The 27,500-nt window shown below is 46.5% G+C and overlaps 1 protein-coding gene and 1 pseudogene across 1 annotated transcript in view; one reads left to right on the top strand and one right to left on the bottom strand.

Moving 5' to 3' along the window:
• LOC147012200 (galactoside alpha-(1,2)-fucosyltransferase 2-like) overlaps nt 1–27,500 on the top strand; it is a 93,282-nt gene that overhangs the window by 25,245 nt on the left and 40,537 nt on the right. The window lies entirely within an intron of this gene.
• LOC147012201 (signal recognition particle RNA) lies at nt 14,147–14,292 on the bottom strand (annotated as a pseudogene).

Below are 27,500 nucleotides of genomic sequence, written 5' to 3'. Positions count from 1 at the left end.
CTGCGATCAATTGAATAAGTTCCTCATCTTTAATCACAGGTGTCTGGTGTACAAAGGTAAACATATTACAAACAGGTGATGCATTTTGGGCAAGGGGGTGGGGGGGGGTGTACAATAGTGGTTGTGGGAGGTGCAGGGAAATTGTCTCTTTCTTTGGAAGGTCCCTTTCCCGAGCTCCAACTAAAAGTGTCATCTCAGGTTCGGGCTTGGTTTCGTGCTTCTTGGGTGTTGACTTCAGATGTCATCCTGTAATGCACTTTCGCAAGGCAGCCATAATGGCTGCTTTGATTATAGACAATATAATGAATATTCCAATCACCACAGCCAATCCTGTCAGCAAGAATCTGAGAATGTCTCCACCCCAACCTCCAAACAATCCCTGCAACCATGCTCCGATCTTCCATCCTGGGGTGTAATCATGATATTTTGCAGCCTCCTTCCTTATGTGTCCTGCTGGATCATGGATTTGCTCTGAACTATCCGGGATATAAGTAGAACACTCTTTGCCAATCACAGCACAAGTTCCCCCTTTTTGAGCAGTAATCATATCTAAGGCCACTCTATTTTGCATTGTTGTTGCCCTTAATGCGACCAACTCTGCGTTAACCTTATCAAAGCCATCAGCAGTTTCGTTTCCCATCCCTTCCAATGATGCTGCCATCTTAATAAGTTCTCTGCCTGCTACCAAGGACCCAAAACGGGGGAAAACTGTCTTTGCTAAAAATTCCCCACCTGATATGCCTCTCTTCCGTCATTGCTGATTTACCTTATAGTAGACATGTTAAGTGCACAAAATAGGGTGTTGACTTCAAATCATGATGCAAATGTCCCCTTTGGCATGGAAGTTCCTTAGGGTCATAGAAACAAATTTATCCAAAGAAACACGTCATATCTCAAAATCCAAGATGGCCACCGTCGACCATTTTGGAAAACATGGCCCAGTCATAGCTCATGAAGCGTTTGTCATAGAAACTATTATGACACATATTTTCTAGCTAAATTGAGGTGGCAGAATTCATTTCCGGCATCAGCTATGCATTTCAGATGCATTTGAAGGTGAAATCCAATAAATAATACAAATTATAACAAATTTTATTGTTTTTCACATACAGAAAATTTGCAGTAATTAGATTATCCATCGCACAATGTCGTAATTACACAAGTTCTTCCTCTTCTCCTCTCTTGTCCTGGTACATTCTTCCAGTGTGGGTGCACGAACCTTGACATCTGCAGAGAAGCATACAGCGCTGTCTCTGCATGCAGCACTTACAAGGAGCTTTACATTCAGTCTTACACTTGCAAATGGCAAGCTCTGGCAAGTCCCGCGAAATGGTTGGGGTTGTCTGACCTGGATTAAGGCAGCTAATTGCCCGGTGGAGAACTGTCATCCCATGCCAAACCATTATAGGGCTGTTAGAAGACTCAATGAAAATAGGGAGCATGTATGACTTGGTTGGGGGAGTAGCAGGAGGTTCTGTGGTGCTGGCATGGTATGCTGCCCATGAAATACATTCACCGGGTTCAATTACTTTTTGGGATAGTGTTCTAACTCTTTCCAACCACACATAGCTTTCTTCAATTATGCTGGTGTGAGAGCGCGCAGCTGGAATAGGATGACTATTGGTCATTAGGACCGGGACGTGCAGCACTTCATCATTCGGCAGCGAGATGTTCATATCCATGCCCATGCAGCAAGTTGGCAAGGACCGCAGAGTCTTCTTCCCCAGCTCATCTGGATTGAGGATCTCATGAAGATTCGCAACTTGTTGTGTGTCTGACGAGAAGTGCTGGTGAATGCTGATGCATGTTCCATGGAGGGCTGATGTTGCTGTCGTAGAGGATGGATTATGGTCAATGTTGTCAAAACTGCCTGTGGTGAAAACGTGTTTAACTGCCTGAGGGGGGACCACCACAACAACCTGCTCCCAGTGACCAATGACTGAATTCGCAATATCTGTACTAAGCACTCTCAAACGGTCATACGAGATGCACAACCCTCGCTGATGCAAATCATCGATTAGAGATTCACGGCCAGTTTGAAGATGTACTTTCATAGCCATATACAGCGAAGCTGGTGTTTCCCTATCTCTGTTGTGACGTGGAACACTGTCACTTTTCTTGGATCTGCATGCAACTGAGTTGAAGATGATCTGCTGCCCAATTGATGTTGCAACCTTGGACTTCTTAGATCCAGGCGATGGCTGATCGATAGATGGTCCATCAAGAAGCATGTACAGGAATGAATGGGGGGGGGGGGGTTATCCTACTCCTTTTGGGGGACTTTAGGCAGATGCTCCCGGTTATTCCCAAGGGGACTAGGGCTGACACGGTGGGTGCATGCCTTAAGTCATCCGCGCTTTGGCCCAAGGTTAGGACTCTACGTCTCACCACTAACATGCGAGCTCACCTGCGTGGAGACGGCGCGTCTGCGTCGTTCGCACAGGCTCTCCTTACGCTTGGCGATGGCACGATGCCGAACGACGACCGCGGCTTCGTTTCATTAGACTCCCTTTGCAGCGTTGTTGCTACTGCTTCTGATCTTATGGATTCAGTTTTCCTGCAACTTCCCCTTAAATATTCGGACATGGAGTGGCTAAGTGAGAGGGCCATTCTGACCCCAAAAAATAGCGTTGTGAACAACGTAAATGATCAGCTACTCCAGCTCATTCCTGGAGAGGCCTACGTTTACAAGACTATTGACAGGACTATTGATCCAGAAGATGCAGCAAACTATCCTATTGAGCTGTTAAATTCGCTCGAGCCTCCCGGATTGCCCCCCCCCCCACACCTTGAAGCTCAAAGTTGATGCTCCTATTATGCTGCTCCGCAATTTGGTTCCTCCAAAGCAGTGTAATGGGACATGCTTCATCATCAAGGCATTAACACCACATCTCATTGAAGCCACGATAACTACAGGCTGCGGCCGAGGTGAAGTAGTCCTTATCCCAAGGATGCATCTGTTTCCGTCAGGGTCTACTCTCTCGTTTAACTTTCGGAGGTCCCAGTTTCCCATTAAACTGTGTTTTGCGATGTCAATCAACAAGTCACAGGGGCAGACTCTGTCTGTCGCGGGTTTGCTTCTCCCACGGTCAGCTTTAGTTGGCTGCTCGCGCGTTGGGAGCAACGAGGATGCTTTTGCGTTCGCTGCAGGTGGAAGAGCGAAAAACATCGTCTACAAAGAGGTTTTGTAGGGGAGTCCTGCTTTGTTCTACTTCTACTGTTTAATTCATTTGATTTGCCTTTTCGTTAGTTTTGCCTTTTTAGACTCGCCTCAGCGGACAAATCCCTCTAATCGTGTAGTGCACCGCTATTTCTTGCCACCACCTGTCCTCGATCCTGCTCTCTTCCCGCCGTCTGATACATTACTTTCCATTTTCCGGCCTTCTGTGAATCGGTTAAAAGTTGCCTCACTACCTTTAAAACTTTTCTGCCTTTCTGGCAAGCCAGGCGAATACAACATAGTTCGCCTGCCACAAACGTTGCTTAGGGTCTTGCATCTGGATTAGTGTGTGGTCCAGCCAGACTGTTCTTCCTCTGTCAAATAGCTTAACACTTCCCCTTGGCGATGGATGCGCAGATCACGTTAAGAACCCTTTAAATAATGCTGCTACGTTAGGCATTTTCACCGGCTAAACCACAGAAAGTGGGTTCGACACTGCATGGTCCTTATAGCTAAAGTCGTTTGTCCTTGACCTCCAACACCATGTGCGTATGCACAGGGTCCTCTTTGTTGTCGCATCAGTCGAGCACGTCCACGCAATTCAGACCTCCGGGAGGCGTGAGAGAGGAAGGCATGAGCGGTTTAATTGTGGGGTTGTTGCACAAATCTCTTACGATAACTACTCAGAACGAATACCCACGCGGTCTGCTGCTACCGTCATTCTGGGTGTTCTGCCTTACTGCAACCCGGTTTGGCAGAGCTGTCAGTTGGGACGATGACTGCGATTGGTAAAAAAAAAACAGTCCCAGTAGTGGCCTACAGTGCCCATCCAGTAAGGGGACTTTCTGTGTTCATAACGAGACAGAGCTGCACCTGTGCAATAATTAGTTAACATATGCCCCCTATACCCACTCGCTACTCCTGCTCTCACGTCTTCTGAGGCTGTTTGTGGTAGCGGCAGCGCCGTCTTTTCGGCACAAGAAGTTGTTCCTTCTGCATAACTCCGTTGGCTAATTGGAAAAGAAGGGTGGGCTTAACAGTAACAGTAACAAACCATAACTCCGTCGTCTCTGTGGTTTGCCTGGTGCAAAATGGTTATCCTTTAGAAACAACCTGTCAGACACAAGCCTCCACCACCTTCCTGAAGTAGCTTTTCCTGCATGCACTTTCACCACATCGCTATTTCGCATTGCAAGGGAGAAGTCTTGAGCCCTCAATTACCATCTCACGTAGGCAAAAATGGCCTTTTGAGTTTTTGTTTCAGTAGCTGCCTTTTAATGACTCCCCCACGGCTTTCCAAGGTGCAGCGCTACTTCATCTTGTGTGAAAGGACTCACTGCGACTTCTAGCCAACTCCCGTTTTGCCCGGAAGTACTCGCCTAAACGCTCCTTCCATTTACGGCCCTCGGTGGACCCATACAGGTATGCATTTAACCATAGAAGAATCATAGTACGGTATAATTTATTTCACCTTCAAATCTTTCGCTATTTCAGGTGCCCATCAAACAGCCGTCCACAATTAGAATGCCCTCTCAGTTGCAAGTTCGCCAAGAGAACAATTCCGCCGTTCTGAAAACCTAACTCATCTTTTGCGTGTTACTTCCCCCTTTTATCCACCTGGCAATACATCATTTCACCCGACGTTTTCTACGGTACCATACAGGTCTGGATCGAAGAGTCTTTACACAGTATAGGGCCGTCAATTATGAAGTAGTAAGCATTTAACTGTTTAGTGGTGGAGCTACGCTTATTGTGGCTTTCAGCAGCTATTCAGGAAATTTGCAAGAAATCCCGAGCAACGCCGGGCTTTACTGCAAGTCTTCAATAAAGTCAAGTAACTCATTGAGAACATGTGCTTGCATCACCTGCGTGTTATGACTATCAGTGATGTCACATCCGACCGTCTCCACTTTCCTATACAGCCGAGTCAGGCACGCACAATGATAGACGACATTGATAGTGATCAAGTCACCAGCGGACAGTTTAGACAACAGGCGTTTATCGCCCAACAACTGAGCACAATCATTGATTTCTTTATCCAAGCCAAGTGTAGCAGCTTTTCTGAGCTCTTTCTTGTTGCCCACTTCATCACAAAAGAGACACGGAGTGTCAACTGGTTCGCTCAAAGATGTAGAGGGTGATGTCTGTGTGACTGACCTGGCTGCACGAGTTTTTACCGGGCTAAATGACGCTTGTCCTTGATGCTTATTCCTAGCTCTCTGCACTTTATGATTGTCGACAGCATTCCTGCAAGCTTTGTGCCACACTACATGATTAGACATCATCAGCTGCACTATATTCTGAGTATCACTGTCACCAGTATTCTCTACGAATACAAAATCAGGCAGCTCACCTAATTCATTGAGGACCTGGACATTGTTCACAACCTGTCTGTAAGTGGCTGAAAGTCTTTCAGGATTGTTTCTCAATTTAACAAATGATGAGAGATCCGAAGTTGGATTATGAGTCTCGTCTGATTGACATATAAAACATAGGCTCCAGTCCATCGTGGCAGGCGTGCTTTCACAGTTATCGGAATTCATTTGGATTAGTCACTTTGAATCTGAAAGTAAAAAGTAAAAATTAAAGGTCACATAACATAGATGCATTATGTGACTAACTCATGTGTAGTTAAATTCAGCATGAGAAAACCATTTTTGAGTTGGGTCTGACCTAACCATCATATAGTAGACATGTTAAGTCATGTCTCGTTCTCACAATTTTTTTTTCATACATTTTAGAAAAAATGTAACATTTATGTATTTTTGTCTATGATTTGACCTTTAAATCCATCAGGAAGCAAAATTGTCACCGGAAATGAGTTCAGTGACCTCAAGTTAGTTAGAAAACATGTATCATAATAGTTTCTATGACAAATGGTTCATGAGCTACGACTGGGCCATGTTTTCCAAAATGGTCGACGGCGGCCATCTTGGATTTTGAGATATGACGTGTGTCTTTGGATAAATTTGTTTCTATGACCCTAAGGAACTTCCATGCCAAAGGGGACCTTTGCATCACGATTTGAAGTCAAATGTCACTTAACATGTCTACTATTAGATATGGGCCAGTGATCAAACACATGTGCGGCACGATATAGGCCAGGAAACAAGAGCTGGTCCAATTTAGTGGCAACCAGGGATAGGCTCTGAACCCACATACAAAATAAGTGCCATTGGATGCGACTTTAATATGTCCCACTGTCACCCTTCAGTTATCTTCCATGTCGTTTACCTCTCTGGATGAGTTACAGACAGAATCTCCTGCATGGAATTTGTTGTTAGGATTAGTCCAAGTCAGACAAAGGAACCCAGCTTGTTTATATGCAATCCTAAAATACGTAGGTCTTTTCCTTAAGTTATAAGGGGGATAACACGCACCTGCAAAGACCGTACATGACTCTGTAATATTTCTAATAGCGGGGCAACTTAGCATAACAATTGTGCATTTTGTGAGGAAAGCACCAAATTTGGCACACGAGTAGCCTAATATATTATGAACAGATTTAGATATGGGGCCATCTCAAATTCAGCCGCTGATGGCTGTGGCAGCCATTTTCTACTGCCATCAAAAATTCTGACATGGCCCAATATCCAAATCCGTTCATAATATGATAGGCTACTAGTGTGCCAAATTTGGTGCTTTCCTCACAAAATGCACAATTGTTATGCTATAATTAGCTAAGTTGCCCCACTATAATCAAATTATAGTTGTGGTACCATGCAGCCCCACAATAGTCTATTTCCTCAAATGGGATCACTGATAATGGCAAACCTGTTTTGAGGAGTGCGGGAGATAGGCACATACCCAACATTTAGTCTTATTGCTCAGTGTTGCATATCTGTGTGACAGGAGTAGGAACGTATTAATTCCATGTAATCCTAACTCATGCAAATGTTCTGCATGGTTCTGAATTACTCCTTTTTTTCTCTCTGCTTGATTGGCCAATAGTCTATTTGCCCTTCCACTTCCCAACTTCCTATCCAAAGGGCAACCATGGCAACTAGAATTTGTTGTGGCACGTTCATTCTTGCACACCCTCCTATTCTGTCCAGAATTGAAGTTTGCAGTGTGAAGAGTGCATCCAAGCTGGTCTCCCTTCACACTTTATAGCAGTTGGTGTGGTCAACAATACCTGAAATGGTCCTTTCCAACGAGGTTCCAAAGCTGTTTTCCTCGTGGTGTTTCACCAACACATAGTCTTCCGGCTGGAAGGTGTGGTAGGGCTCTTCCACCGGTTCCGGAAATGCCTCCTTCGAGTATGTATCAATCGAGCAATCCTGGAAAGCTGTTTGCAGAATGTCAGCAAATTTTCGTCCATCATTGCAATGTCCAATTTATTCATATCAGCTGGAGCGGTTACAGGCAATCGCATAGGCCTTCCCATTAGTATTTCGTGAGGAGATAACCCTGATTTTCGGTTTATGGTCGACTGCATGCTCATTAATGCCGAAGGTAATGTTTCAGGCCATTTTAACCCTGTTTCTGTTGGTATCTTTGTCAATTTATTCTTCAGAATTCCATTCTGCCTTTCTACAGTGCCCACTGATTGTGGGTGGTAAATACAGTGAAATGCTTGCTTAATTCCCAACGCATTAGACGCTGCTTGCATCACTTCCCCTGTAAAGTGCCCTCCTTGATCATGTGATATCTTATGGGGGATGCCAAATCGACAGAAAAAGCTTTTCATCAAGTGTTTCACCACAGTGACCGCGTCTGCCTTCGCACATGGGTATGCCTCTATCCATTTGGTAAAAAATGTCTACCACTACTAACACACTTTGAAACCACATGATGGAGCCATATTTATAAAGTCTATCTGCAGGTATACGAAAGGACCCCAAGGACTAGGATGAGCCCCTAACTCGCATGTTTTACCTGTCGTCTGTTGATTGTGCTGTTGACATACCAGGCAATTCCTGCAGACCTCTTTAGCTACTTTCCCAATTCCTGGCACATACCATGATTCCTGCACCTGTCTCACAGTCCCCCTCTTGCACACATGTCCATTCAAATGGGCCATTCGTGCAAGCTACGGTAAGATCTCGACTGGCACTATAACTTTCCCATTGTTTGTCCATAGTCCATCTCCATCCATTATTCCTCCCTTTGCCTGCCATTTATCATGGTCATTAATTGGTGCTGTGGCTTGGATAGCAATGATATCCGGTAAGCTATATTGGTGTAGCTTAACATGCTTATTTGCTACACATGCCGGCATTACCAAGGGAATGGATTGTTCTGCAGCTGCTTTAACAGCCTTGTCTGCTTTATCATTTCCCTTATCCACGTCCGTTATCAGTTTCTGGTGAGCGCGTCACTTAATGACAACTACCACTTTAGGTAGCATGATGCTTGTTAGAAGTTTGATTATTAAACTGCCATTCTTAATGGGTGTGCCTACAGATGTTAAAAAACCTCTCATTTTCCAGATAGCACCTTTATCATGTACCACGCCAAATGCATAATTGGAATCAGTATATATATTAACTGCCTTACCAGCTGACAATTCACAAGCCCTAATAAGGGCACAAAGCTCCGCCTGCTGTGGGAAATAGTGTGGTGGCAGACTATCTGCTTCCCTAATCGTGTCATCAGTACAAACAGCATAACCCGCATGACCCGAACCATTCTGGCCTCGGTAGGCGGATCCGTCAACAAATAAGGTTGAGTCGGGATTCTCCAATGGCTAGTCTTTTAGGTCCGGTCGCACTGTCGATACCACCTGGATCACCTCAGTACAATCATGAGGATCGCCGTCTTCCTCTGTTGGTAACAAGGAAGCTGGATTGAGAACGTTACAACGCTCTATCCGAAGGTTTGGTCGGTGGAGTAACATCGTTTCATACTGCATCAGATGAGTAGATGTGAGGTGTTGCGTCTGCTTCTGTGTCAAGAGAGACGCTACACAATGGGGAACCCTAAAGATTAGAGGCTGACCCATTGCGATCTCCACTGTGCGTTTCACAGCATAGTTTGCAGTGGCCACGGCTTGTAAGCAGAGTGGCAGGTCGCGTTCAACCGAGTCTAGCCTGCGGCCAAAGTATGCTATTGGGCGTTGGTGATCACCGTGCTGCTTTCTTCACACCGTTTGCGCAAATCCTTTTATTTCATGAGAATAAAGGAAAAACGGTTTTTCTTAATCTGGAAGTCCCAGGGCTGGGGCCGTCGAGAGTGCTGCTTTCAATTTATTAAAACACTCCTCCATTTCTTCAGTCCACTCGATAACATTGGGCTGGTTCTTACCTACCACAACATATAGTTCCTGAGTCAGAATTGCAAAATCGACAATCCACTGTCTACGATAGGTTGCCATGCCAAGGAACCACATCATGTCCTCTTTCGTACGGGGGCGAGGTATCTTTGCAATTGAAGTTACCCTTCCCTTGTCCAACTCTCTTTCCCCATGTGAAATGTGGTGCCCCAAGTACTTAACCTTCTCCTGTACCAACTGCAGCTTGTCTCTGTTTATTTTATGGCCTTTCTTTGCCAGGGCATGGAGCAGCTGCAGCGTAGCCGTCTCACACGCTTCCTTATTTGGGGAAAAAATCAGCAAATCATCCACATATTGTAACAGCACTGAATTTCCTTTAAATGCTACATCATCTAGATCCTTATGTAATGCACGCGAGAACAACGTCGAGCTGTCAGCAAAGCTCTGTGGCAGGATAGTTCATGTATATTGGCGGCCTTTATACATAAAGGCGAATAAAAATTGCGATTTCTTCGCGATTGGGACTGAAAAAAACGCCGATCCTAAATCAATTACGGTGAAATGGGTGGAGCTTGCGGGGATATATGTTATCAGCACCTCTGCACTCGGTACCACTGGGTGAATACTTTGAATCACCTCATTTACCTCTCACAGGTCTTGAACAAATCTCCACTTATCCTTCTGTGGCTTTTTAACTGGCAATATTGGTGTGTTTCACGGACTTTAAGTTTCCACAATTATCCCTTATTTTTTCAAAGATTTAATCACTGGTGCTATTCCGGCCGCCGCCTCCTTTCGGAGAGGATATTGGTGCACATTTGCCAACGCGCTCCAGGTTTGAGCTTGACTACTAAAGGTGCTGCCCCGATGATGCGACCCACATCATTATCATGCCGGGTCCACAATTCTTGCGGAACCTCTTCTCGCAGGCTTTCTGAATCCTTCATCTCACTCACCGTTCTCATCAGCATCTCACGTTTGAGAGGCAATTCAATTTCCTCCACCATCCCTTGCAGAACCTGTTTCTTTAAATCACAGATCCACAATTCGTTATTCACCAATTTATGCACATGCCAATGTAACAGAGTTGCAGAGCAGTACACCACCGCCCCCTGCAGGCGATAAACCATAAAGCCTAAATCCTTTGGGTGATATCCCATCTCTGTAGTTATTGTTATGTGCGAGGTTACCTCCGACGGATACTTCGTCAATTGCTTCTGTCCTTCTGTGATCTTAACTTCCACTGCAATGCCTTATTTCCCAATCATTAAACGGCAGACAGACAACCTATCACACTTTCCCAAATGTGGAGCTATTTTATTTGCAAATTCAACATCATTTCCCGTAGCATCATCGTAAATTGTACAGTGTGGTCGATCATAATAAGTGCGTGTCGTTACCTGCGCATTCTCGAGCCAAGTTCGCATGCTTTGCCTCTTTGCCAAGATCGCATCTAGGCACTTTAAAACATCACTAATCGGCTGTCTTGGCAACCTCCACCAATAAGCGACTGGGTGCGGTGTCATTAAAACCATCATTGCTAATTGTGGTTTCTTCAGGGGAATGTCAATGAACACCCCTTTCTCTGTACATGCTATTGTGTATCCTAACTTACATAGTAAGTCTCGACCTAACAAGTTCACTGGTGCTGTGATTGTGAGAAGGAATGCATGTTTCTCCTGCAATGGTCCACATTCTACCGACAATTGTGTTGTTGCGTCTAATGTTTGAATCTTACCCCCCAAACCCACGACCTGTGCGCTATTTCCAGATTTCTCAACTCCTGGCAATTCTCTAACTGCAATTGTGGAACGAGTGCCCCCCGTGTCAACCAAGAAAGAAAGCTCCTTGCCCAAGACGTTCAGAGTAGAGGTCGGCTCCCCTGTCAGGCTCAATGTCAGCATTGCTGCTTCCCTCGAGGGTCCACTCTCATCCTGTCAATATCTTCATGAGTTAGTCGGTGGGGGTCTTGGTTCCCGTCTTCTGTTGGGACAATTTTGTTTCCAATGTCCTCTCTTTTCGCACGCAAAACAAGCATCTTGTGGGGAATTGTCCTTCTTCCCTCTTCTTTCCCGATCCTTATTTTGCGATTTATTCTGGGGTCTCCAATCCGACTGCTTGCGGGGTCTTGGGGTCGCCTTCACCTTTCCAGTAAGGAATGCCATCGACCCTCATCCTCTTCCGAATCAGATTCCTTTTCCTCATCTAAAATTGCAGGCCCCCGGGGACAGAAAGTGGGGGGGGGGGGCTAGTGAATCTCCCGCCTTATCTCGCAAAATGATCTGAAACACTTCTTCCTTAATTTTCACCTCCTTCCCTTCCTTTTCCTCATGTCTGGCCTCGCATTGATCAGCCACAGTGCAAATTGCTGTGGGAGGGAGGGCCTGCCATACCAGCATCACATATTTAATTGCTTTTTCAGGGGTGGGCGCAAACCCTCCATTAGGAAATTAGTCAACAAGCAATCAGGAATTTCTGCCTCTGTTGGAATTCCTCCATGCGCTAGGAACCCTTGTTTAAGGCGATGTTTAAAATCCCCTGCTCTTTCACCCCTCCTTTACTGAATGGCATACACTTTAGTCCAATCCAAAGTTGTGGGTCTGAGAGCAGTCTCGATAGCATTATATAGCCTATCTCGAGCTCCCTGTTTATTCTCGTCTGTCCAATCCACTTCTTCCTTGGCTGGCCACTCCGCTTCTGTCCTCATCTTTTTCCACACTGTAGGCAAGAGAATTGCCTGACACAAAATGCCAATATCGCGGTGTGTACATTGGTGTGTTTCTACCCATTGGGCAATCAAATCACGAATCGTTTGCGGTTCATTTTTGCATTCCAAAATTATCTCGCGCATTGATCTAGCTTCATGTTCTTGAAACGGTTGATATAGCATGACAGCAGCTTGTGTAGCTCGCCCTTCTCTACCTCGCGCAGCCGGCGCTGCTGGAGCAATTTCTCGCATGGGATAAATGTGGGTGGGCGGTACCGCTTCTTGAATTATTTTATTTTGCCCAACACACATGCCATCACAATCCTTACCTGGGATCTAAGGATATATAGACTTATACGGCCGCCCAGACGACGGATCGAACTGCTGATACTGTTCAACTGACTGAGAAAGTCCCAGTGGTTGATATGCCAGGGTTGGGGAAATCGCTGGTATTGTATCAGTGTGAGAATACCCTTGTCCCAGTGGTTGATATGCCGGGGTTGGGGAATCGCTGGTATTGTATCAGTGTGAGAATACCCTTGCCCCGGTGCTGCAGACACCGGGGCATCAGAGTACCCCTGCCCCAATGCTGCAGACAAAGGGGCAGTTGATGAGCCATATCCTATTATTTGGCTCGGTGCCGGCGCTGATGCAGCCGCATCCTTAATTTTCCGCTCCGCACCTTCGAGTTGACCCTGAAGCTTCATCACCTTACCCGCCAAGGTTGCTTGCTTGGCTGCGCTTGATATTCTAATTGCTTCCTCTTGCCATAACCCAAATCCCAGCCAATTCACTGGCGTTTTTTTTACTGGATAGTCTACGGCGTCTTAGCAACTCTTCCCGCAGATTTTACACAACTAGGAGGTCAAACGACCCATCCTCTGGCCATAGTACATTATCCTTAAGCATCCATTCTGCCCAGCAATCATTTTGTTCCACTGCGACCATTCCATGCAACTTAAACATTTGGTAAGCGGGTGTGTCGCGAGGAGGTTCTTTATTCTTCTGTCGTTTTCCAGATATGTTTCCCATCTCTATTGCTGAGTCCTTCCCTGGAGTTGTTCTTAGGTCCGACTCTGCAGCCTCAGCCATATGCCTCGGACCCTCAAAGTCCCCGTTCAGGACCTTAAGTTAATTAACCCTTGATATAAAACAAACAATTCTCTCTCCAGACTTTATTTTTACAGGTTCCTGGGCGAGGATGAGGGGGAGAGGCAGGGGTGGGCGAAACCTGGGGTGAGAAAGAGAATATATAATTTGAACTCCCCAGCAAAAAGGCTTACCTTATTCAAATTGGTCACCGCGGCTTTTCTCTTTGGTCACGAAAAGGTCCAGCCCCAACTCTCCTACACCTCCTCTCACCCCCTGATCTGCTGCGCCAATTGTCGAGGCGTTGATCACCCTTGCAGTTAAGGCATGAAGACGTCGATGTACTTGAGAGAAAGCTGTTTATTGAATACCAAACGTGTACACGGAAAACAAACACCAGGAACTCCAATGATGTTATTGAAGATGCTCGGTGAGTGCTCTCACTATTAGTTGAATCTCTCATACATACATATATATATATATATATATATATATATATATATATATATATATATATATATATATATATATATATATATATGATTTTATCCTTTAACAATAACAACGCAGCAAATTCCTTCTTTCATCCCAGAACCAGTAGGAGATATGTATCACAATGCTGCCTTGTCTCACTCAAGGTTAAGCCTTTCATATCTCAGTTCACAATGTTCATTCCGCAGCAAGCAAGAATACATTTTAATTAACTGCAGGCGAAGCACGAAACAAAGTTTATAAGAAAAAGGAACAAATCCCAACATATATATATATATATATATATATATATATATATATATATATATATATATATATATATATATATATATATATATACATATCTTCTTCTTCTTCTTTTGGCTGCTCCCATTAGGGGTCGCCACAGCGGATCATCCGTTATGATCTGCATACTGATTTGGCACAGGTTTTACGCCGGATGCCCTTCCTGACACAACCCTAGTCGCCTCTTACGACATAGGGATAAGGATTGGGTTTCACCATGATTCTGGGCTGCCCTACACCCTCTCATAGCGTGGCCCAGTGCAAAGCAGAACGCCCGTCCTCAAGCGATCCTCCAACCCAAACCTCCGAGTAGCTGGATTACAGGCGCGCGCCACTACGCCCGGTGTATGTGTGTGTGTGTGTGTGTGTGTGTGTGTATACATATATATATATATATATATATATATATATATATATATATATATATATATATATATATATATATATATATATATATATATATATATATATATATATATATATATATATATATATATATATATATAGATATATATACATATACATATACATATATACATATATATATATACATATATACATATATATATATATATATATATATATATATATATATATATATATATATATATATTTATATGTATATATAAATATATATGTAAATATATCGACATGATCGTCTGTTGGCTAGCCTGGTGTTGGCATAGTGGTTAGGGTAGCAGCTTGGGATCCAAAAGGTCCTGAGTTCAAGCCCCGTTGGCCGCTTGAATTAATACACACCAGGAGGTTGACTCAGCCTGTCATCCTTCCGAGGTCGGCGAAATGCGTACCAGTGTACTGGGCCCGGTGTATGCCCTGGTTAAAATAGGTGTACCATATCCCTGTGTCGTAAGAGGCGACCAGGGTTGCATCAGGAAGGGCATCCGGCGTAAAACCTGTGCCAAATCACTATGCGCATCATACGGATGATCCGCTGTGGCGACCCCTAACGGGAGCAGCCGAAAGAAGAAGAAGAATATATATATATATATATATATATATATATATATATATATATATATATATATATATATATATATATATATATATATATATATATCGATATTGTTGTGGAAATGGCCCTTATTGTGTTATTAAATATAGGATTATCCCAGATCTCCCATTAAATGCATGTTTAGCCAGGTTGTTCAGTAAATGGACATTACATGTGTGTTGGGAGATGTAGGAGGCATGTTGATTGTTCGTACAGTGGTGGTGTACGGAGAGGTTCTTCTTCCTTCCCCTTTCCGGATGAGTCCCCGCCAAGCGCTCTGAGAGGGTGTGGCTGAGAGAAGCGAGCGCCGGAAAGGGAAGGTGGGACTGAGAGTGCCGAGGTGCGGCATGAACGGCTGTACAAGGGACGGCTGTGTCTGTTTGCGATTGGCTTTTGTGAGGAGCGAGCCGAAAGAAAGGCCAGGAAGGGACTGCAAGAGGTCTGTCTGCCATTGGCTGGAGGAGAAACTCTTAGCGTTGGTCGGCGATCTGCTGAGGGAGTAACTGAACCTGAGGTCGGGTTGGCGATCTGCTGAGGGAGTAACTGAATCTGAGGGTTCGTCAGCGATCTGTAAGAGAGGAACGGCCTGAACCTGAGGGTCGAGTCGGCGATCTGCCGAGGGAGTAACTGAGCCTGAGTGTCGAGTGAGGATTCTGCTGTATAGAAACGACTAGTGGGAGGCTGCAATCTGCTTCGAGAGGAGCTGGCTGCTGTGTGAGTCGGCGATCGACTTTATGAGGTCATCGACAGATTCAACCTGTGTCTAACCACGGAGCCTCTGTCCTTACTCACAGTACAGCCCGGCACGTCTGGACACGTCTTGTGGTCCCATCGATCCGCCTGCGGAGCCCAACACTCCGATTTGGCCTAATCTGGTGAACAAGCCAGGCCCGGACTTGTATACTGGACCTTGTGAAAGCCAGCTGGAGCATACCATAGATCTTTCGTCTTGTGCCGTCGACCTCGTAGGGTCTAAACGCGCTGAGGCTGCATGCGTGGGTGGTGCAACAAAAGGAGGATGCCGCCACTATTTTGCCACGCTGCATGCTCGAGCTGGGTGCTCAAATCTGTTGACATCGGCTTGTCACGAGCCACATTCGTGCCTTTGACACTTTTCCTCTTGTGCATGAGGCATCAGCAAGTACTCTGTCTTGTCTTCATGTCTTGGCTGCATGTTGTCTGTGTCTTGTCTGCATGTTGTCTAAGGTTTATCTCGCTAGGGTTCCCTTCGAAACCCGTAATCCGTAGCTCCTGAGTTAAGAACGGGTTATAGATTAATTATAACATTGTCGTGAATGCTTTGCTTGTGTTGTGTTCCCCGATCTGTCCCCAATAAATCTGGCTGACTTATACGAGATTTGCCGCCTTGAATTTATTCGTGCCGTGCCAAGGAACGATTCGCTCGATTGCTATATAAAACCAAAATGGTTACGGACTGTGAGACTCCGCTCGGTCTCTGACAAATCCAGTCTGTAACTGGTGTCTATTTCCCCAACTGGCAAGGCACAGGTTTCTTTTGCTATCGCGATCTGAGGCACTTAACCCGAGAACTGTGCCGAGCCATCCGGCATTATAACCCCGGAGACGGCGGTGCTGTTAAGTGACGCCGAATCTTCAACATTTGGCTGTCAAGAATAGGGTGTGATTGGCATCACTCATCCGAATCCTTAACACTAGGGTCAAGAGTTGGGTGCGAATCCCGATACCGCAGAATCATTAACACTGGTGTCAGTAGTGGGACATTTGGACCTGTGGTGCATTTTGCACCCCGAATGTTGGTTACGAGAGGTGCGAAAAAAACCCCAAAATTAAACCTTGCTCCCAAATTCCAAATTTGCTTTGATTTCATTTTGAGCAGATCGGGTGTAAAACTTCGAAATTACAAAGAAAAATGGAGTCACAAAATGGCGGCATGGCTCCACCTCAGCATGACATGAAGCGGGAGAGGGTTACTATAAATAACGCAACAAACCGCACAGCACGAAGAAAACGTTCTCACCGACCGGTTCAAACCACATGGACATGGCATGCACCATGGCAAATGAAGCAGGACGCCAACACATACATTGACGAGCTTCATGCATGATTGGGGGATAGCTGGGAACATGTGGAGTGTGGTGAGAATTATAGAGAGGAGTTACAAATTAAATTGGACGAGGAACAACGGCACTCAGACGAGGTTCAGGAAAATTATGTGCATGGGGAGTCACAACAATTGGCCAATGCACAGGAACGAATTCGGTGGCTGGAAAATGACTTGGCCAACACAGGCGAGGTACTACAGGGAGAAATGATGAAAGTAGAGTGGTTTACCCATAGGTTGGAACATGAGAAGAGCGAACTGAACAAAAGAATAGAGGAGGAGCAAATTAGTAACTCCTGGGATAGGAAGAGCTTGGAGGAAGAATGGAAAATAAAGCTGGAAAAGGAAAAACGGGAACGATTTGGAATTGAAACATCTGAAGGAAGAGGTAAGATCAGGCAATCAGAAAAGAGAAAGCCAAGAACAGAAGATAGAAAGAAAAGAGAAATATCTGGAGCAAAGGAAGGAAGAATTGTTGGGTAAGTCAAGACAGTTTGAGGAACGACAGGGAGAAATGAGGAAAGTAGAATGGAGTACCCATAGGTTGGAACGAGAGAAGAATGAACTGAACAAAAGAATGGAGAAAGAGCAAATTAGTAACTCCTGGGATAGGGAGAACTTGAAAGAAGAATGGAAAACAAAACTGGAAAAGGAAAAACGGGAATTGGAACAACTGAAGGAAGAGGTAAGAGAATGCAATCAGATAAGAGAAAGCCGAGAACAGAAGATAGAAAGAACAGAGAAATATCTGGAGCAAAGGAAGGAAGAATTGTGGGAAAATTCAGTGCAGCTTTGGAAATTGGAGTGCAGGGGAAATGAACTGGCACGTCAACTAGAATATAGCGAGGGATATGGTAAGAGGGATACGGTAAGGATACCCTAACTCCCCCCTCACCTTTCTCCCACCATTCATCCCCTCACTCATCCTTCTCAAAGTTGCCACCCTCCCATCCACAAAGCTATCTCCAGCTGGAGCTGTACTCTGCTGTGTCTTGTGTGCATGTCTTGTCTGCATGTTGTCCATGTCTTGTCTGCATGTTGTCTAACGCTTATCTCGCTAGGGTTCCATTCGAAACCCTAATCCGTAACTCCCTAGTTAAGAATGGGTTATAGATTAATTATAACATTGTCATGAATGCCTTGCTTGTGTTGTGTTCCCCGATGTGTCCCCAATAAATCTGGCTTATTTATATGAGATTTGCCTACTTGAATTTATTCCTGCTGCGCCGAGGAACGATTCGCTCGATTGGGATATAAAACCAAAATGGTTACGGACTGTGGGAGTCTGCTCGGTCTCTGACAAATCCAGTCTGCAGCCGGGGTCTAAATTCTCAACTGGCAAGGCACAGGTGTATTTTGGTATCGCGATCCGAGGTGCGTAACCCGAGAACTGTGCCGAGCCAGCCGGCGTTATAACCCCGGAGACAGTGGTGCTGTTAAGTGATGCCGAATCTTCAACATTTGGCTGTCAAGAGTGGGGTGTGATTGACATCACTCGTCCGAATCCTTAACACTGGGGTCAAGAGTAGGGTGCGAGCCCCGACACTGCTGAATCCTTAACAATACTTGTATATATATTGTTGCAGATTCGCGCCCGCCGGCGTGCGAGCGGCCACGTAACTCGAATCGCGGCACGTCGCCCACCGGACGGACAATCCCGTCGTGACCCTCTCGGACTAACGCCGGGAACTAGTCACGGGTGGGCCTTTCGGCCTCACCACGATCGTGCCAATCGGCCCCCCGCGTGGGATAGGGTTGCTCGCCAAATTCGACCTACCTAAGTACCCACACGGAGGGTAGACCGGGCGATCGCACCTCGCCGCAGGTCGATTTCGGACACGGGCCACTTTAAGCGACCCGTTCCATACTATCGGGATAACCGAGCGGTGTTATCGTCAACCTCGACGGTTCGATTAATTATTGGGCATATTTAGCCCACGACCAACCCTTTACGTGAAGTAAGATGGAGATTCAATAAAGGAAAAGACGAAGCGAAACGGGAAAAACAGTTCAACATAAAGCACATTTATTCCGCGGCACACGGAAAGTACACATATACAATTATACACCAAAAGCAAATGTAAAAGTAGAAGAAGCACAACAATTCTGCACAATAAGCAAATGTAACAGAAGAAAAACGCACTGCTGATCTACTACCGACTACCGAGCACACGGCAACACTTATACAGTTTTACTTCACAGACGGCGCCGACAACACATATACTCAAAGCAAAAGAAAAAGGGACCACGCTCAACGATGAGGGGGGCAGACGGGCCTGGGGCAGAGACCGCGTCGAGCCTACCCGTCTGGTGATGAGCCGCAAAAATGGCGGTGGCACCCCGACTCCGCGGGCCTCGCTGGCACTGCCTGGAAATGGGGTGGGAACGGGGCCCCCTTCTCACACTATCTCAGCGCGGGGGGAAACAGGAGGGTGTTGTTGATGCTCGGGGGAATGAGGATATCTCGCTGGCTTGGGTCCCGCGACGAGCATCTCCAACGCGACCTCGGTCGCGTTACCGGCCTCCCCTCTCCGCAGCTCCCCGACTCTGACACGAGCGCCCTCTCGACTGCCTTCGCCACCGCCACCACCACTCTCCAACTCTCCACTCTTCTCAGCTCCGTCCAACTGCGTCCAACCGCTTTCCTCTTCTCAGAAACTCTCAACTCTTTCCAACTCAACTACTCCTTTTCGGCGAGCGAACGCGGCCCTTTATAGCCCCCGGGGCTTCGCTCCTTCACCTTCGACCCTTCACCTCTGGCTGGCTCCCGATTGGACAGAGGAAAAGTGGGCGTGAATGATTTTTGATCCGCAAATCTGCATATAGCAATTATACTCCGACGCACCTGGAGGCGGGGCCAAATCGCCCCACGCTCGCTGATAGGACGGAACAGAAGTGGGCGTGAATCGTTCTTGATCCGATTTCTTCGGAAAGGCTGGTGTTTTTGCACCCGCTGCTCGGTGCGCGCCCTGTACGAGTCCAGGATCGGTGTCCACAAGAGGCGCGGGAATGGCGGTGATGCGATGGTTGTGAGAGCGAGATGTGACGGCAAGGGTCGTGGCTGTGGTTGTGAAGCGGCGTTGCGGTTGGTGGTTGTTGTGTGATGGCTGTTGAGACGTGGTTGGTGGTGGTTGTGGTGTTAGTAATTGCGGCTGGTCCAAAATAAAGATAGTAAAAGAAAAACGGCTCCTGAAGGGTCGCAGCCCGAATGAATGACATTTATTCCCTCTAAACAACGGGTTTGGGCCTAACTACACATATACTTACAGAGATATCTCACCTAAGGGACCTGAATGGTGGTTTGCGAATTTCGTCAACCACAACACTACCCCCTCCCCTTTTTACAGACTCGTCCCGAGTCGTCAAATTCTCGTGTGCCATCATGTGTAGTTTTCCCCAAGTACATTTTACCTACGGATCCCTGAGTGCGACATTCATGGTATTCGTGTCCCCAAAATAAATAACCTGAGGGCTGAGTAACTACCTAAACAAACTCGCTCACACGGACGACTTAAATAAAATTGCCGGCGCTAAGACAGACATGCCGGGGGCGCACTCATATATACAGTACATCTGAACCTTAACTTACAAATTTTACACTAAACCATGGCCCAGGATCAATGAACTCTGCAAAAAGAAAGCAGTTAGCAGGGAGCCAGACTGCTCGCATGCAGTCTCTGACTCAAACAATGCAGGTGACAGGGAATGTGGCCGGCTGCTCACACGCAGTCCAAGGCCTTCCCTTTTGAAATGAACCCAGTGAACCACAACGGTGCATGGGCTGCACAAACGCAGTCTCCGTGCCAGCTCAAGTGGCATACGCAATGAACACAACGAATGGATGGATGAATGGATGAATGGATGGACGCAAACACGGTGCACGGGCCGCCACTGCAGGCCCGTGTTGTAGCTGCCAACAGGGCAGTTCTCGCAGCTTGCAAACTGTTGCTTTCTGATCCTGGCGCACATGGCAATGAACGGGGGGGGGGGGGGGGCAAAGCAAAAATTGAACTGGGCTGGTGAACAGGGGCAGTGGGCATGGCATGGCAAAGGTGATCAGGCAAACACAGCCTGCAGAACAAGGCCGCTGCAGGCAAACACAGCCGGCAGATGAACTGGCCGGCACAGGCCTTGAAGCACAGCAGCTGCAGACAATCCGACCGGCACAGGCCTTGCAGCACAGCAGCTGCCGATGAAGTGGGCCGGCCTTTGCCTTGCAGCAACGCAGCCAGCAGATGAAGCTGGCCAGCCTTTGCCGTTCAGTGGAGGTAGGTGGAGGGAGTGCGGTGGTGCTGGCCACTCGGAAGGCGGGCTCGGACCTACCCTACGGTCTCCCTCCCAACCTATCGCCTTTGCCTGTCACTGTCTATACCCACTCCCTTAATTTGTCAAACCCCAATTTAGCCCCAACTTATTTTTTTTGTTGTTGTTTTATTTCCTTTTTTACTTCCCCACTATAAATCGTCCCCTAACCCCCTGTACTGTCCTTGTTCGGCTAACCTATCCTGTCACCTAGCCTACTCCCAACCCCTACGTTCCCTTCCCGGAGGGGAATAAGGGAGCTAGCGTCCTGTGTCGAGGCCCAATGAAGCCTCAAGATGGCCTCCCCAGAGTTCAGCGATCTATAACCAAAGTGGGTCCAGCGGCCCACAACGACAGCGAGGGGATGGATGGTGTGGAGGGGTACATCTCCTAATCTACCCTAACCATTAAACTGTTAAACTACCCCGGGGCTTTCAACAAGCGCCTCTCGCTTAAACTATTGGTTCTAACAACCCAGATTCCCGTCGCCTGTGTTGGTGTCCTCACAATTTCGGGCCTCGCCCCCCAATTTTCTCTCCGTGCCCTCACACAGTCTCATGGCTGGGACGTGTGGCTCCCCTTGGCAGGCACGACCCTCTGCCGAATCTCCAGCTATGGCACCCCCGGGCACTACACTTAGTCCGGGAGCCAACCGATCAAAATTAAAAAAAAATTGCCCGGTCTGCTATAAAATTTTTGTGTTGATTTTCATAAAGAGACACCCTTTGAGTATATGAAAACCAATGTTGGCAATGGTGAAACTCTTGCGCAACAACACAGTCAACACTTTTGCGAGCCCCCTCTGATAACAAAATGTTGGCAAAAGCGAAGATGTAGGATGGGGGTAGGGGTAATTCATATTGTCCTAAAATCATAACCACTAAACCTATATACACAAATGACCCCTCATATTAAAGAGGAGTTCATTTCCTATATCACAATTGGTGTAGATTTAACCTACCTTCAATTGACAAGGTTATATGTCAAACAACAAAAGATTTATGTAACTCAGAAATGCTTGACTATCAATGGGGTCAGGAACAAGAACATACTTTTACATGCCATGGTTTTAAGGAAGATAAAATTAGAAATGGATTAACACAATATTGTGACATGAAACATCCTCTTCAGAGGAAGAGTCACTCTCTGAAACAACTCCACCACATGAACCTCTCTGACCAAGGCATATGCATGTCACTCAGCAAGGCACAGCAGCCTTTTTGCATGAACATCGTTTCAGACATTTGGATAATTTGCACATGCAAGACACCGTTTTGTCTATGTTTGGCTTGGCTGGCTTAGACATGAGAATTGGGACCAGTTTTCCATTGATAAGGGTTCTGCCAAATGTTGTGGCTGGGGGAAGTGCTCGGTCACTGAGATGTGCACGTCTATACAGAAGCAATTGATACAATGCTCTTAAAACAAGGAAGTAAAACGCATCTTCTGTTGCTGGCAGTGACCTAAGGTCTAATTTTGAAGAGACAAACATATGCTGCCTGAGGGTATCCAAACAGCTGAACCCTTTTTGGCCATGCAGAGCAGTCCAGTATACTCTGGCCTCATCAATGACACATTCTGTTGCTGCCATTTCACTATCTCTTCCAAAATCAACAAGGTGGGGAAGGTTTCCTATCAGTCCCAGAGAAACCTGTGCCGCTCTTCTTTTCACAGGAACACAGGCATCATCCCAACTGACTGGAAGAGGGGCCTTGTTGTCCCTCTCTGGAAAGGGAAGGGTGATCGCCAAGACTGCAAAAACTACCGAGGGGTGACGCTGCTCTCAGTGCCGGGCAAGGTCTTTGCTCGGATAATTCTTGATAGGGTTTGCCACCATCTGCTTGAGCACCAGCGTCCAGAGCAGTCAGGCTTTACACCAAAGAGGTCAACGATTGACCGTATCCTTGCACTTCGTGTCCTCACCGAACACAGACGAGAGTTTCGGCAGGGGCTGCTTGCAGCCTATGTTGATCTCTGTAAAGCGTTCGATTCAGTGAATCGGGATGTCCTCTGGAGGATTCTTGGTCTTCGTGGGGTGCCACCGAAACTGATCGATCTGATGTCTGAACTCTACTCTGGTACTGAGAGTGCTGTGAAGTGTGGTGGTACCATCTCTGACTTATTTCCAGTTGTTACTGGAGTTCGTCAGGGATGTGTACTTGCCCCCACACTTTTCAGCACTTGTATGGACTGGATTCTAGGGAGGATGTCGGAGAGATCAAGTTGCGGTGCATCGTTTGGCAATGTCAAGATCTCAGACCTTGATTTTGCAGATGATGCAGTCATCTTTGCGGAGACTTTAGACATCCTCTTGGGGGCCCTCGAGGTGCTGAATGAGGAGTCGGAGCCGTTGGGATTACGGATTTCTTGGGTCAAAACTAAGATCCAGGCTTTCGGTGACATCTTGGATGCTGCTGTCCTGTCTGTGTCTGTTTGTGGTGAGGATGTTGAGGTCGTGGAGAGATTCACTTACCTTGGCAGTGATATTCATGTCTCCGCAGGTTGTGAGCCGGAGGTCAATAGACGTCTGGGTCGGGCCTGGGGAGTCATGGATTCACTGGATCATGGGGTGTGGCGCTGCCGGTACCTGTGCGGGAGGACGAAAGTCTGAGTCTTCAGGTCCTTGGTACTTCCAGTCTTGCTCTATGGGTGCGAGACTTGGACTTTGACCAAGGATCTGAGACGGAGACTTAATTCCTTTGGTACCAGGTCTCTTCGGAGAATCCTTGGCTATCGCTGGTCGGATTTTGTGTCCAACGAGCGGTTGCTGAGAGAGACTCGGATGAGATTTGTTACCTGCATAGTCCGTGAGCGTCAGCTGCGGCTGTATGGACATGTGGCTCGTTTTCCTGACGCTGATCCTGCTCACCAGATTCTCTCAGCGAGGGAGTCTCATGAGTGGGAGGCCAGTGGGCCGACCACTTTCCTCATGGTTGCAGCAGGTTGACCATCATCTCAAGGAGATGGGGATGGGCCTGGCATCTGCCTGGGGGATGGCCAGACGGAGGCCCCTGGAGTACCGGCGGAAAGTGGACGCAGCGACGCGCTGTTCTGGCACATGCTCCCATACCTGACCTGACCTCTTCTTTTCCCCTTCTGAATGGGTAGCTCACTGTGTCACATCCACACAACACATATGTGCACAGAAGTGTAGCTGCGACATCAAGAGGATTTTCTGGTACTTCTTGCTCAACACTTCTACCAGCTCATGAATAGGTAGGTATTGATTCTGCCGTTGTATCCAGAGTTCTTGCAATGTGTTCAAGCAGCAGAAGTGATATATACACAGCATAATTATGTCTGTATCTGTTGCATGCACAACAGCTCGATGGTGATCAAGATATTCCACACAATACGCAAGATGAGCAATAATCCTTGTGTCTGCCTCTTCATGTTCTTCACAAGGTAAGTCCAGAACTGAACTTGATGCTGATGTGATGGAAAGAGTGTGACCTTTGTTTTCCATCATACTACCAAGAATGATGGTCACTCCATCCGGAATAGCTTCAGGACTCTCACAAAGGGAAGTGCCAATGAAGTTCTGAAGATTTCCTTTATTTCTTGAATTCTTCATGAATAAATTCCAGTCCGGAATTTCTAGACTCTTGGATGGTGAGAATTGTCTTGCCTGGTCTGTCTGGTTTCTCCTCTGCTGCTCATCACCCTTCAAAGTATGGCTATCATCAAAATCATACTGATCACCAATGATGTTGACACAGTTGCACATTTCAGGTTTCAACTGCAGGATACACCTGCTTGCGAAGATACAGCTGGGGAAGTTCACCAAATGTTTTCGCACCCATTTTTTGGTATTTATTTACAAATGCCATTGTGTCTACCAGATAAACTGTGTATAGGTCACTCTGTGGTAATGATGGCAGCTGTAAAACAACATCCTGCTCAGCTTCAGCAATTAGCACTGCCACGAAATCAGACTCGTTGCCTTTGCGCATTACAACCCCCTGTGCTAAGCGTGGATCAACCTCAAACAGGGATGATGGATAGTCTGTCCACTCATGGGAAAATGCAATCTGTCTTGTGACTGGGTCGGCATCTCGATAGAAACACAGCACACGTGTAGTTGCAGTCTCATCTTGATAGATCCTGATTAAACTCTGTTTCCTTGATGGTTTTGATTTCTTCTGTGAGGAGAAAGTTACCAGCTTCAGTGGTTCAATCTTAATAGAGACCACCTCTTCTGCTTTCATAATGGCTTCCATGCCCTTAGCTTGAGCATGGACCAAGTCTTTTGAAGCAGCCTTCTCACTAGTTGCTCTATTGAGCAGAACCACTTGGTTGTTACACTGGAATGGGTTTATCATCTGCTGGCATATCACTTTCTTGATCTCCTCAACATGCATATGTTCTTCTGTTGCCTGCTTCTGTGTTTCTCCATGATGAGTAGATTCCTGTTGGCCTAGATTAGCCATAGACTTTATGTTCTCTGATACAGCTGTGAGAAATGGTGCTGTTTTCACATATTTATCTCGAGCAGCTGGTGCCTGAGATATGCGTTTGAACAGAGATGTCTTCCCTTCATTGTTGTATGTCTGCTCCAGGGCCATGTCACTCCAAACACCATTGAATTTTCCTTTGGAAGAGTGAACTGTGAAGTACCCAACCTGGATCCAGCAAACCTTAACCGAACTGTGTTCAATAGAGTAAGAGGATTTTGGGGGTAGGGGTAACTTTGGTTGACAAAAATGTTAATTTTCTCTTTAAAAATTGATAGAACTCAATCAAATTTGCTGTTTTAATTAGCCATGGATACCATGTTCATATCACATTAAGAGAAATTAGTATTCTAATGCAGCATCTGCCTATGATAAGAAAAGTTCTAAAGGCCATCTTCAAAAAACGTTATTTTTAAGGCATTTTTCACAAAATTATGTACTTTTACGAGGTTTACTTTCACAAAGGCAATTTTTTTTTGTCATTTTACAATGCACTGATTGAATTCTTACATTTAGTTCACATTTATTTTTCATGAATGTGATTTTTTAATTTTTTTAGAAATTTTATTGACAATTGCTGTTTTATCAAATTTTTCAAATCTTCCTCAAACAAAAACGGCCGCCAAAATTTTTCGCAAGAGCTTATGAATTGCCAACATTGGTTTTCATGAACTGCAAACATATATCTAAACATCCTGGGGGTGTAAAATTTTATAGCAGAGGCTGTAAGGTCCAACCCTAAAACAGCCTCGTACACAGGTTGGCTCCCGGACTAACTGCCTCCGAGCCTACGAGCTCCCTAAACACCAGGGAGTGCCCCCCATGGCACCTCCCCTGAAACACACATGTGGCAGGCTGGCTTCTCGGGCCCCTTTCCGAGGGTCACCCTGTGCCCACAACACTGCCCACACGGCTAATGGCGCCCCGGGCCCCGCACCAAGCAGGCGCACCCGTGCCCACAACGCTATCCCGGCCCCCCCATGGGCCCTTGGCCTACCACGGCCGACTAGCCTGGTGCCCGGGGTACCCACTCAGCGATACTCACCTTTCGCAGCCACGCTCCCAGCCCGTCAACAGGGCCCCTGCACCCCTCCAAATGGGTTTCGAGCCTACATTCACACCAACAACAAAACGACCTCCATTTTTTCAATTTAACTAACCCCCTAACTCACTCTACACTGACCCCGGGGTCCCTTGGGCGGGAGTCACTCCTCCTCCCAATCACTCATCGCACCATGCATTCCCCATTCGCTCCACTCACACAGACCCGCTGGCCTCACTCACTCACCAGGCACATGCTTCCACTTCACTCACCAACTCTTCAACACACTCACCGCTGAACTCTGCCATCCTTCTAACTACCTCCCCTAACTAACTCGTGCTCCCACGTCGTCCCTTAAACTATAGCACATTCCATTTCACCTACGTAGCTAAGCTACGTCCCCACTACACACTCACAAGTCTGTCACTGTCTCCAAATAATCCCATTAATCAATTTCCCAACCTAAATCTCGCTACAATCCCTCTAACTAATCCATTCCACGGGCCCCATGAGGACTTACCCCTGCCCCATGGAGCCGGTCTAACTAAGCTAACCCTTCCCCCTAACTAGTTTCCATCCTGTGCCCTGGTAAGGGGGTCTTCCACCCCTTGCCCGGGAATCCTGTGCACCCGAAAGTGAGGCTTGCTTTTTTTTTTTTTC

The sequence above is a fragment of the Eptatretus burgeri genome, chromosome 15 (genome assembly GCF_056783735.1).
Source record: "Eptatretus burgeri isolate ZD-2024b chromosome 15, Ebu_testis_v1, whole genome shotgun sequence".
NCBI lineage: Eukaryota > Metazoa > Chordata > Myxini > Myxiniformes > Myxinidae > Eptatretus > Eptatretus burgeri.
The sequence above is the reverse complement of the archived record's forward strand: the minus strand, read 5'-3'. Positions and strand labels throughout refer to the sequence as shown.